This window comes from Macrobrachium nipponense, chromosome 15 (assembly GCF_015104395.2).
Source record: "Macrobrachium nipponense isolate FS-2020 chromosome 15, ASM1510439v2, whole genome shotgun sequence".
Lineage (NCBI taxonomy): Eukaryota > Metazoa > Arthropoda > Malacostraca > Decapoda > Palaemonidae > Macrobrachium > Macrobrachium nipponense.
Window position 1 is genome coordinate 26,589,557 of NC_087208.1, and position 13,865 is coordinate 26,603,421.

At 36.3% G+C, this 13,865-nt stretch overlaps 1 protein-coding gene across 1 annotated transcript in view; it reads right to left on the minus strand.

The window, feature by feature from the left end:
• Positions 1–11,819: 11,819 nt before the first annotated feature.
• Positions 11,820–13,865, minus strand: part of LOC135227050 (cell adhesion molecule Dscam1-like) — a 343,394-nt gene continuing 341,348 nt past the window's right edge. Inside the window, 1 exon segment of the mRNA XM_064266856.1 lies at positions 11,820–13,865. This exon segment is cut by the window's right edge and continues 977 nt beyond it. The gene's annotated coding sequence lies outside the window, so the exon portion shown is untranslated.

Below are 13,865 nucleotides of genomic sequence, written 5' to 3' on the forward strand. Positions count from 1 at the left end.
CTTTCAAGAAATATTGTCAATAACAGGCAAGTAAAGAACATATGTTATATAATATATATATAGAATATATATATATATATATATATATATATATATATATATATATATACACACACACACTACACACACATATATATATATATATATATATATATATATTATATATATATATATATATATAATATATATATATATATATATATATATATATGTGTGTGTGTGTGTATAACTGAATCACGAAAGTTAGGAACGTTAATAAAAAATGGCCCCAGAGAAAGCAACAACATAATATATAAAATTCCATGTATGGATTGTCCCTCATTCTATCTCGGACAGTCCAGCAAAGGCTTAGAAGTAAGGCTAAGCCAGCATAAATCTCTGTAAAAACTGGGCAAAAAATCTAATGCATTATTCATTCATTTAAGTTAAAACAACCACCGAATTAATTGGATTGATAGTTCAGTAATTGCATGGTCAAGAGATGTCTTATCACGAAATCTTTTAGAATCTGCTTTAATACAACTTACTTTTCATTATAATTTCAATGTTAGTCGTGGCCTTTTTCATTTAGACCCTTGTATCTGCAACATGTTTAAGAATGACCTCAAAGATATAATTACTGACTTAAATAAAAATCAGTTGCCTTAGAGTTATTAAATTTTGTTGAAATGTATGTCTGTTTCGTGGCCTTTTTCTTTATATATATATATATATATATAATAAATATATATATATATATATATATATAATATATACATACATATATGATTATAAATATGCATGTATATATACACAAGCTCATGTCACCAAAGAATACAAACAAATTTAAATGTTTTTGCAACAGCATCGCGCTTACATATGAAGTCACCTGTGTTCACTAAGTGCATTACATTTTCAAATTCAGTTTCCTAAATGGGAGTAAATTTAGGTACAAAATTCAAATGTGAATATGGTCCTTTGTCTTGACCCTGTGCTATAAATGAATACATTTATTGATATATCAAATGAAATTATTTAAAAAATTCCCGTAATATGCTTTGTTGTGCCATGGCTGGAGTGCAGTAAAAACATTTATGTATGTTTTATTTTTGCAGCGATTCATGGCCTGTGAAATGTTTTAGGCATTTTTGTGCACTGTGAAATTTGCGTTCAATTCTAATTTTGGATTCTTATTTTTCGATCAGTTTTCTGCCTGTACTCTCCTTGACATTATAAATATGGATATAGTTCCAGTTCCACTGTGAATCTAACGTTTCCCTTTCCCTAAAAGAAGATCGTGGTTCAGTGGTTGAAACTGCCTGCTTGGAAATGAATATATATATATATAATATATAGATATATTAATTATATAATTATATAATATTATTTTATATATAGATATTATATATACACATATATCTTATTATATATATATATATATATATATATAATATACACACACAACACACACAAACAACCACACACATATATATATATGTATACATATATATACACACAATACACACAACAAATATAAAATATATATAGATTATATATATATATATATATATATATATCAGCAAAATAGCAGGTTTTGTTTATCCCTTCAGCTTTGAAGATTGGATAAAATGCTGGGGACAGTGTAATGGTAGATGCAACATTTGCATGTACATTAAATGAATACTAAAGAAAGATTATACCAGAAAAGTCCAGAAAAGTATTAAATATATATATATATATATATATATATATATATACATACAGTCATAGTCTGAGTGATGGGTTTTAAAAGAAAATCTGAAAAATCAAAACTTTGACTCTACTAACAAATCTACACCTTGTGTGAAAGCGCTGAAGCTGACTTAGAGGGGGCACGCAGGGTTAAAAACAGAAAATGTAAAACCCTTTTATAGAAAACGCTGCTTATTTCAAGGATTAAATGTAAAAGTAATTTTTATGATTACAGGAGTGCTATTTGGCTCCGTGGCACTCGTAAAACCGACTCTACTATGTACAATAGCAACAGGAAAGGTGCCACCAAATTGCAAGCAAGAACACTTAAAGTGAGGATCTAGAACTTAAGACTAACAACATTGAGGAACACTATGCAATGAAGCACTGTAAGCAAGCTTTTGGCTCTCGCTGGTATCCTGGGTTTCAACCCAAGATTGGCACTGGCGGAGTACGTTGAGTGGCACTGTTGATACTACTGGAGAAGGCACACAACGGGGCAGGCTACACATGTCTTAGTCCGCCGTTGACAGGACGGGTCGTAATCAGGGACAGGGCGTCGACAGAAGATCGCTTGCAGGCTTCACCAAAGGACAGACAGACGCTCCTCTTCTGGCAGCGTCGTATAGGAGCTTTTAAGATGGGCTCACGGTGGAGCGTTCAAGGCGGTCGTCAGGGCAGAGTCCGGGCTGCAGGTATAAAGGTTCAAGTAGAGGCTAGCCGGGTCAGCGTCAAGACAGAAGTTGGAGATAGCGGCGGGCCGAGTCGTAGGGCGTGACACCGCTTCCAGACAGTATGGTACCATGTCAGGTTACGGCGAAATTCAGGGCATACTACCCCGGGAACTGGCTAGGGCAAAGAGCAGTTTGGTAGTCCAGGTCAGGCCATATTTTCACCAGTCGAGAGAAATCTGGTAGCATCTGGTTCAGGCCAACTTGAATCTCCTAAGAAGCTTTCATCGCCACCGTCAATTGTTGTTAATTACTTGAAAAGGGTCACTGAACGCCGGCAGAGGGGTATGGAAAATGGGGTACAATGGAGGCTACCGTGGGTCAAGTGTGCGTGGGCAGAGTCGCAGAGGCGGAAGGGTTTCGACAACAGCAAGGGAAAGAGGTCAGGCAAAAGGACAAGAAGGGACAGGTCAACGAAACGTGAAATTTCACGGGTTGGGGGCGACTATCTGCTAATGGCTTCTTGTAAAATTAGACAGGGGACCGAAGTACAAAGGAGTATGATAGAAAAAGGGACTCAATTCCTTTAATGGCAAGTGACCCTTCTAGGAATTTGGCATATGGCCGTCAGTAACGTCTGACGATAAGATGACAAGCTACCACGCAGGTGTGTGGGTGGTTAAAATCCTATTTGCAAAGGGAACAAGGCTTAACTCAAAATTCATTCTCACGGTGGCCTAAACGGTCAAAGGAGGAAGGGGTCGCGTGTACTAGATTTGACATCCCAGTTCCTTTGTTTTATTCCTTTACATTATTCATTCAGTTTTCGCAATTTGTTAAGGAAAAGAAAATAAAAAGAGGGTCCAATTCTTCGTTCCCATCTGAAAGTGGCGTCTTACGGACAAAGCTAGTATTTTGTTGTGATGTTGCAGGCCCCATGCCTTCTGGAAGTAGACTTGCTGCGACCCACCACACAATCAATTAACTAACAGATACATAATTCTTTGAGTAGGGCAACAGAGGTATAATAAACTTTGCAAAAAACGGGCATAAACAGAAGCTTCTACCACTGGGGATCGAACTAAAGATTCTCTCTGGCGTAGGAAGGCCTCACACCATTTACGCAAAAACTTGCGTGCCTTTGCGTTTGTGTGTAATTATAGTACAAAGGAGAAACAAATAGCTCCAATGAGAGAGGAAATCAAATAACAAACAATTTACTTCCAAGGCCATGTCGAGAAGAGCCACAATGATGGCTTCCTTCAGGAAGATCTACAGCGCCCTCGCCAGAACACCACCTCGAGAAAGGGCCGAGGCCACTTCACGTCAATCGACATCTATCAGATCAAAGTTACAGCAGTGCAAGATTATAGCTTACCACTGCGCAGCGAGAGAGAGAGAGAGAGAGAGAGAGAGAGAGAGAGAGAGAGAGAGAGAGAGAGAGCCCGAGGGCCACTTCCGCTTTCTGATGTGAAGAGGCCAAGCAACAGGTGCTTTGATGAGTCGCTAACATTCCGAAATTAATCAAAATAAACAAGGGGCCTTCCACAGGAGAACTATTTGCTGGAGGGAATATTGAAAAAGGAGGAAGTCCCTCGTGGGCTATTATTGGCGTTTCGGTTATTGGAGTCGATACTGCAGTTTTAGGAAGCGTTCCGTTACGTACGTGATGTCTTGGGTGGGGAGCGGAGAGCCCGACATCTGTAATGGGTATATGAAAAGGAGATCACGCACGCACAGGCGTGGATAGAAAAACGGAGGGAATGTTAGACTGAGGGAAAAGATATCTGAGAGAGAGAGAGAGAGAGAGAGAGAGAGAGAGAGAGAGAGAGAGAGAGAGAGAGAGATAAGTAAAATGCAAATAAGCCAGCAAACGACCACAACCAATAATCATGTTCCCAGTGTGGTTTGTGCCAAACACTTCACTTCTGAAAAGATTATTATCAAAGGTGCATTTACTATTGCCTATCTACTTTCACAAGTTTTCTTTTAACGATAAAAAAAATTAATCTTGTTTTGAAGCAGGGTTGGTGATTTTTTTTATTAAAAAAAATGAAAAAAATCAGTGATTTTTTATTTATTTATTTATTTGTTTTGTTTATTTGTTGGATGTTTTATCAATCCTTTTTTCCCTCAAAATGTATTTTATGACAGAATTACTATTGATTTATCTTTTAGGTTTCCAGTTCTGGCCTAAAGTATGTACTTGCAATTTTCTTTCTATCAAAATAAATAGATGCAGCACTGTTATGCTAAGTTTTTATTAACCTCCAAACCATATTTTTCAATTTGTTTGCTTTCAAATAAAAAAAAATAAAAAAATAGAAAAATCATGATTTTTTAAAAGAAAAAATCAATGATTTGATCACTTGATTTAATCAGTCTGATTTAATCATTGTCAACCGTATTTTGAAGAGGTTATATGCCAGTAGGAGAATGGATAGCTGCACCGACCTTGGTCACTACAAGGAAACGTTATCTTTCAAAGCCTCACGTTAACTCTTTTACACCAACATTAGTTAACAACCGATGCTGAGATAAACGCTTTCCAGGAAAATTTCATGGACTACGCTTGTCGACTATAATTGAAACTGGAAATCCTATCAGTGATTCGTTTTTAAGAAATTTCTGAAGGGATGTTTCCATTGAGTCAAGAGTTCAGCCTTGACTGGATTATTTAGTAAGCGTCGTTCTCAGAATATCGAAGCAAGACTATATATTTAGGGGCTATAAATTCCAAAGGCATTACGAAGTTACAAACACAAGAGCAGCCAGTTTTTATCTGTTCTTCATATCATATCCTTCCCGACAGCGAAATTCTCAACTTACCTCAGTTTTACCTGCGGGTCTATCATGAATGAAGAGGGGGAATTCTGTCCACATAAGTGCTCATAATTTGACTAATTTTGTTATGGACAGCAAAGAGTCTTACCCTCTTCACTTTTAAAATCAGAGTTATTGCACGAACATCGCAATTGCACGAAAATAAATGAGCACTAGCCACTCTCCCTGTGATACTCATCTGTTTAACAGCGTGCGAATGGCAGAAACAAATATTAATGCAAACGGATTTAATGATTTTCATGCTTACTAAAATCTTTTCATTCCTTTGACACTCGTTTTCATTATTCTTAATCAACGCCCTCCTTTCCTATGGTTCAAACAACACTCATTTTTCCTTTTTTATTCACGTCTTTGTATTTTTGTGTGATCTATTCTTCACATTCTCTCTACCTTCCACAGCCCCATCCCCCGAAGACATCAGGTACACAAACAGTCAGTTCCTAAAACAGCAATATCGACTCCAATAACCGAAATGCCAATAATAGCCAGAGTGAGTGCATCCTTTTTCTTTCATTTTTCCTCCAACAAATAATAATTCTCCTCTGGGAGGCTCGTTGTTTATTTTGATTAATTTCCGGGCGTTGGCAACCCATCAACTCTCATGTTGTTGGGTTCTTGCACATTCTGAAGTGCCCCCCGGGCTCTATCTCTCTCGCTCTCTCTCTCTCTCTCTCTCTCAGCAATGGATGGCGATGATTTTGCAATGCGATAACCCTGATCTGATATCTGTCTTTTAACATGGCAAGTGGTCCGGACGTTTTCTGGAAGAGAATTTCGGGAGCAGGAATATGATTCCCAGATTAAAGGCATCCTAGCGAATCTTCTTATCGTTTGGTGCTGCTTCAGGAAAAGACTATTATTCTCAACTTTACAGCGGTTTTCAGCGGCGAACACACACTGTCACAAATATCGCTTAATGTATTGTAAAGAACAGAAGGAAATAATAAAGGGCATTATTATCTAGCACTTTCGTATATTTGACGTACACTTCTCCGGATTACACAACCTTGAATAAATTTATATTATATACAAGAAAGCTCTTGGTACTTATGCCTCTTATCACTTCCTTCTAGCTCTTGCAATATATACATGCTTATACATATTTTTATAAATTTCTGACTTTCATCGGGATAGAACTTTCAAGCGGGCAGAAATTATATAAATATATTTCCTATATACGAATCTCTCTCTCTCTCTCTCTCTCTCTCTCTCTCTCTATATATATATATATATATATATATATATATATATATATATATATATATATATATATAATATATATATATATATGCCTTTCCTCCTAGGAAATGGCTACCCACAAATTTTTCGATATAAGATTACTAAACCCCCAATCTTCTTTTACTATGTCCCCGACCCATAATAACTAATTACCTACAAGCAATATAGTTAATTGAATGGGTTTATAGAGGCGCAATGTACTTTTTAAGAAAGCAAATCTACTAATCCCTTCTTTCTTAAAATCGTGAATACTCGCTGGAAAGATTTGGCTATTAACCATCTGTTCGAGAGTAGTTTTTTTTTTTCTCCCGAATGGTCGAACCAGTCTTCACATGATGTAGTGTCACTGGAGACTTAGGACTGTCCTGATGATAACACGAGTTAATGGCCAAAACAGCTGTCGGCAGAAGAAAATAAATGGGTCATAATAACAAGATTTAGTTTTATCTTAAGGCCTTAAGCCTTGTGGACAGGAATGAGCACTGGATATTCGGGAAGTGTTTCAGAATTTATAGACGTCGCCTTGTTTCTTGTTTAATGAAAGGCAGGCGGACGAGAATCACTGTCCTAAAAATGATCACTTCGGACTGGAAAGGCTTGTTACCTAGTACTTATCTCCGCTCACTTTTCATTCAATTTTTATTTAGCGATCTTTTCTTCACATTCCTACAATCTACTTATCTTAGGTAATCTTTCATTCAATTTTGTGTTGTGAGCTATTCTTCACATTCTTACTTCCTACTTGTCTTCCCACATCTTTCATTCAATTTTAGTGTGTGATCTATTCTTCACATTCTTGCTACCCTCCACATCCCCATCCCCCGAAGATATCAGGTACACAAACAGTCAATCCCGTGTTGTCCCTGATGATACACGAGTTAATGGCCAAAACAGCTGTCGGCAGAAGAAAATAAATGGGTCATAATAACAAGATTTAGTTTTATCTTAAGGCCTTAAGCCTTGTGGACAGGAATGAGCACTGGATATTCGGGAAGCTGTTTCAGAATTATAGACGTCGCTTGTTTCTTGTTTAATGAAAGGCTGACTACGAGAATCACTGTCCTAAAAAATGATCACTTCGGACTGGAAAGGCCTTGTTACCTAGTACTTATCTCCGCTCACTTTTCATTCAATTTTTATTTAGCGATCTTTTCTTCACATTCCTACAATCTACTTATCTTAGGTAATCTTTCATTCAATTTGTTTTTGTTGTGAGGCTATTCTTCACATTCTTACTTCCTACTTGTCTTCCCACATCTTTCATTCAATTTTAGTGTGTGATCTATTCTTCACATTCTTGCTACCCTCCACATCCCCATCCCCCGAAGATATCAGGTACACAAACAGTCAATCCGTGGAACTGCAATATCGACTCCAATAACCGAAATGCCAATAATAGTGCAACCTTTTTCTCTCATTTTCCCTTCACCAAATAATAATTCTCCTCTGGGAGGCTCGTTGTTTGTTTTGATTAATTTCCGGGCGTTGGCAGCCCATCAACTCGCCTGTTGTTGGGTCCTTGCACATTCTGAAGTGCTTCATTCTCTCTCTCTCTCTCTCTCTCTCTCTCTCTCTGTGTGTGTGTGCAATGGATGGCGATGATTTTGCAATGTGATAACCCTGATCGATATCTGTCTTCTAACATGGCGAATGGTCTGGACGCTTTCTTGAAGAGATGTTCCTCAGATTAAAGGCATCGTAGTGATTCTTCTTATCGTTTGGTGCTGCTTTAGGAAAAGACTATTATTCTTAACTTTACAGCGGTGTGTAATATGTATAATTAAAAACTAATCCTTTCCCTCTTGGGAGATGATTATCTAAGAGTCTTTCAAAATAAGGGTACTGGCCCCCTCCATCTTAATTTCTTCAAAGTTCCCGCTCCGGGATAGTTGATTAACTACAAGGAATATACTTCACAGCTTGAGTCTATAGAGGCACAATCCTAGCCCTCTATTTCTCGAACTCGCCGTTTCTCGCTGGTATGGCCTGACTGGAAACCGTTTGTTCAAGAGGACTGTTTTTTGCCTGAATGGTCGCACCACCCTTCATATCGTAGTGGCACTGGATAAATAGAACTACCCTGATAATAACATGAGATAATGGCTGAAACAGCTGTCAGCATACCAGCAGCTTTAGTTTTTTTCTTCGGAACTTAAGCCTTGTGGATAAGAAAAGAAACAAAAAATTCTTGAGGTTCTGTCTTAGGAATTATACACCAAATGTGCTTTATCGTTCAATTAAAGACTGCCTACAAAATCAAATGTCCAAAAAGCCTATTTCGAAGTGGAAGGACGTGCTTGCAGTACCCCACTCAAGCCAATACAAAAGATTATTAATTCTGACTTTACTAATTCCTCTCGTTGTCTCATTCCTTATTACATTAAGTTTTCTTATTTTTCAGTGGCTATGGTTCTTTCACGTTCTCCTAGTATCATTATCAAGTTTTCATCTTACTCATTCTCTATCATAATTCTATACATTATTTATCTTCTTACGTGTTTTAAACGTATTTTTACTTACATAATTAAGTAGCTATTCATCTTCTTATTTTCTTTAAGTAGTTTTTTATTACTCGTCATTGCTTAGCTTTTCTTGCATTTTACAGTAATTAACTATTGCATCCATCTTTCATCTGTTAATTTTTTCTTTCTTGTATTTTACTGTAATTTACGTATCCATTTTTCATTTGTTTTCTTCACTTGTTCATTGTACCTTGCATTTCATTTCATTTGCTTATCCAATACTATTTTATACAGAATTCTACTGTAATTTATTTATCCACTCTTCGTTCGTACACTGTTTCTTTGAATTTACTGCAAAATATGTACCCATTCTTCATTTGTTTTCGCTTTTTGTAATTTACTAATATACATACGCATTCCATTCTTCATTTGTCCACTGTTTCTTGCAATTTACTGCAATTTATGTATCATTCTTCATTTGTTTTTGTTTCTTGCATTTTACTGTAATTTATAAATCCTCTTCCTTTTTTGACACATAACTTACCCGATTTATTTCTACCGTTATCTACATTATCACATTCTGCTTACTCATCTTTTCTTGCGATATTTCTCGGTTGGTTACAGTTATCTATATTTCGTATCTTACTTCTCAATAAATACCCTTCCTCATGACTGCGCTTTATTTTTGATTAATTATACAATACTTAACTTCTTCATTTCTGGATAATTTTTACCATTCCTTCTTTATTATTACATTGCTTTCTTTCCTTGCCAAGTTTATTTTCTTTCAAATTTTATACAACTCATCGTTATATCAATATTACTTTATTTACTGTGGCATTGTTCCATTTGACAATAATCGAGTTGTATCGTAACTTCTTAATTTACCATAGTTATATCCTATGTCTTTTTCATTTTGCTATCTTGTTATTTTTCTTAAATTTTTGCGTTATTCCCAATTTATTCTTGAACGTCGTGATACATTGCCTATTCATAACTTCCTTTTACATTTATGCTTCTCGGTTTCATTAATCACGGTTATTCTGGATTCATTTTATTAATGCCACAATAAGTTTTACTTTCTTAGACAAGTTTATTTATTTCTGACTTTGCCTTTGACTTCTTGTCATTTTATTTCTAGAAGTCATTTTCCCGAATTCAATGTATTTTGCATTTCATTGTAATTTATATATCCATTATTCATTTGCTCATTTTGTTCTTGTACTTTACTGTATTTTATGTATCAAACTCTTCATTTGTTAATTGTTTCTTGCATTTTAATGTAATTTACTTATAAAGTCTTCATTTTTTTCATTGTTACCTGCATTTTACTGTAATTTATGTATCCACTATTCATTGGTCCATTACCAACATCACCATCTCTCTCTCTCAATAGCGGAATTATTTTACACCCACTCCCTCCTCATTCCCAGTTTCCTAAAGAAAAACTGCAGATGGTGGGAAAGGAGAATCGAGTCATTGTCCTCCCCTTCTTTTTTCCTCCATACAACTTTTACTGGGGTTCATAAACCTTTCAATGGAAGCCGAGAGCGGGAACATTCAAAAGCGATTAATAGCGGATATCTTCATCCCTCATTCATTTCTCATTAATCGTAATGAGACGCGACGAAGATTCGGATTCGTTCTGTAATCGTTCATCCATTTCGTGCCTCCGCTAAGAGATTCGCTTTTCGTGTCTTCTACCAGTTGTGGTTTGTTCTACATTTGGTGGATATTTTGATATCATTGTTTACATTTCTGGTTGCCTATACCTGACACAATTTGTTTTGGTCACGAATTATTCTAGTGTTTCTTTATCACGTAGGTATACCTACAGTATATTCTTGCTTAGAGCACTGTTGAAAAGATGCATAAATAAGACTCCCGAAGCTGTGTGTGTGTGTGTTTACTTGAGTATATTGGGGGTTAATGTTTTAAAGTATGAAAATGTCGTGTGTCAATTTAGGGAATTCCGTCATGGAATACAGTCATATATATATATATATATATAATATATATATATATATATATATATATATATATATATATATATATGTATGTATATATATGATTGTAATCCACTAAATTGACACATGGCATTTTCATACTTTAAAACACAACCGTCCAAATGCATTCAAATAAACACATACTACATATGGGTAGGATGATAAAACGCAGAGCGAAAACTCTTTCTAGCAATCCTGGATCAGAGACCAATCAAAAAATGGTCCCTAATTACGGCGAGAATGGAATCAACAGACCTCATTAATGCCAATAAAAAAAATATGCGTTCGGCGTTTTCGAGGAATGAGGGGATTTTTTTTTTTTTATGTTATCTAGGTCATAGCTGTAAAATAATAGCACGGTGTATTTTGGAGTGAAAATACTTGGGTCTTCATCATTCTCTTCATATATCTCTTACCAGCACGGTACAAATACTTTACGTTTCATTGCTGTGCGGGACAATGTGCCTATTGTAACTACTGTTGATGTTAGTATAACTGCACTATTGGCGAAACAATTAGCGAGTTACGTACCTGTACACACATTTAAAAATAAAGCAAAACAGAGAGCTTTTGAGAATTTGCATGATTTGAAAAGATTATCGCAATATCCTGTACAGTTTTATCTTTACATATATTTACAGTTACATAACCGTAGATTTGTTTTTCCATTTTAAGACTCATGCTACTCTAACTAGTTTTCAATTACATTACGGCTACTAATACTATTACAACTACCGTTACTACTACTCTACTTCACAAAGTTCTAAATCCTGTCTCAATATCAAAACATAATTCATAAGGCCTTTAGTTCTTCTTTTGCAAAAAATAATGATTCGTGAACCCACGCACCTTAACCCAATAAAAAACAGGGATAAAAACACTCCAAAACAATGATCAATTTTATTACAGTAAAAACCCAGAAAGAGGTTTACAGATTATTTGATTGATGACGACTGAGTCGATATCACACAGTGACAGGGTTCTTCAAATAAAAAAAATAAAGAATTAAATTGCATCATGTCAGCGAACCAAAAAACTCCAGCGTGGCACCTGTTTCGGGCGCCCGTGTTGTAATCCTGGTGGAACTGATAAGTCAATCGGTAAGAAATCGGGTCTCTTCATTCGCAAACTGCATTAATTCATAATATAAATATCTATCACAACTATGGGAGCCTTCTCTTCGTAAGGAGGGATTCTCCTGACATCGTGGACTCCTGAAGAGAGGAGCTGACGTCCACGCAGGCAGGAAAATCCCTTCGGGTTGAGGAGGTCCCTCAAAAAATGGTCGGGGGGTAAAGCCTGTAGCCTCACGGAGGTATCAAAACATGACTCAATAATAAATTTATGAAAATAAGCTAAACTATGTGGATCGTCTTTCTTCTCTTTAAAAAGGAGCTCATCTTTTGTATAACTATGGGGTAAATAGATTCTATTTGGCACGAGATAATATCACACGTAGAACAGAGTTACAGTTAAGTTCGAGAAACGTCTTTGGAAATTCTTGCGGAGTTTCCTGCCTTCACTGTCCTTCCGTGATGGCGATTTTCAATCAGGAACCTCGCAGTTCCCTGGTCTAACTTCACTGCACTTTAACATAACTGGATTGACGGCCCTCTTAGCCAGAATCTTAGGTCTTTCTCATGACTCAAGTAAGAATCTTGATCCTTTCTCGTCATGTGAGTCTACTCCTGGTGGTTTCCGTTTCAGCTGCGGTGGAAACGACATCAGAAGGAACACTGCTGCCAAGATGAGAGTGCCAAGATGGCGTCAAACGCCAAAGCCAATGACTAAACGATCCAGTTATAGAGGTCAGTGGACTTACTCAATCACAATTAATAAGGAATTACACAATAAATCATACTTTTCATGGAAAAGCACACGAGATCACATATCAATAGCCAGTTTACGGGACAATTCGAAGTTCTGTAGTTCACATGATCCTTAAATAAAAATAATCTTCTTCACTCTCTTTAACGTTTTGAGGTGTTTATGTATCACACAAATATCAAAGAATTATATACATGTCACAAAGTGGGCTCCCTTGGCACCCCCTCACGATAAATAGACATTTAAGTCGTGACAACATACTTGGTTAATTTGGTTTAATATTTTTGATATATCAATCTTTTAATATACAGTATAATAGCATCACGTGGAGGAGCATCCGCTGAGAACGAAAGACACCGAAATATAGATTTTTCAGTCATATAGATTCTCGTCCATTTGAATATCGGATTAAACTTTCGAAAAAAAAGAAGAAAATAAAAAATACACAAAAAGGCAGTGACGTCAGTCTTCAAAATACATTACGAACCAAGATTCGACTTCGTTTCATGAGTGAAATGAAAATACGAACGCTAATTTAATTTTTCAATGTTGTTTGTAACTTCCAACATATTTTTGTTTTTCAAAGCATATCTGTAACATACTCTGAAGCAATATACATTCACTTATATCTATTTGAAAAAATGGAAAGGCTAAACCCATAATAGGAACAGCAATCAGAACGATAAAAGCCGATATACAAATGAAAGCCTCTCAGCAAAACAGACACGATAAACATTTATCTATGTACACTCGAATTCATAAACTTTATCACAACGAAAATGGAAGGTCTTATATTGTGCTCCATTAAAGCGATTTCCTGCAACAAATAACAATGAAACAACATCTCTCTCCCTTCCCCCCTCCCTCTTCCTCTTACTCTTCCCCCTCTCTCTCTTTCCCCTTCCCAAAAACACCATGGAACATTTCTGAATTGTTTCTCGTTTATAAACACCTGGCGAAACATTGCTGCACTGTTTCTCATCTGCGGTAATTACCCTTTCAACCAACAATGCCGAAGCTAACTCTCTCTCTCTCTCTCTCTCTCTCTCTCTCTCTCTCTCTCCCAACAATCTCTTCAGTAACTGGATCCTTCGAATCGCCAACAA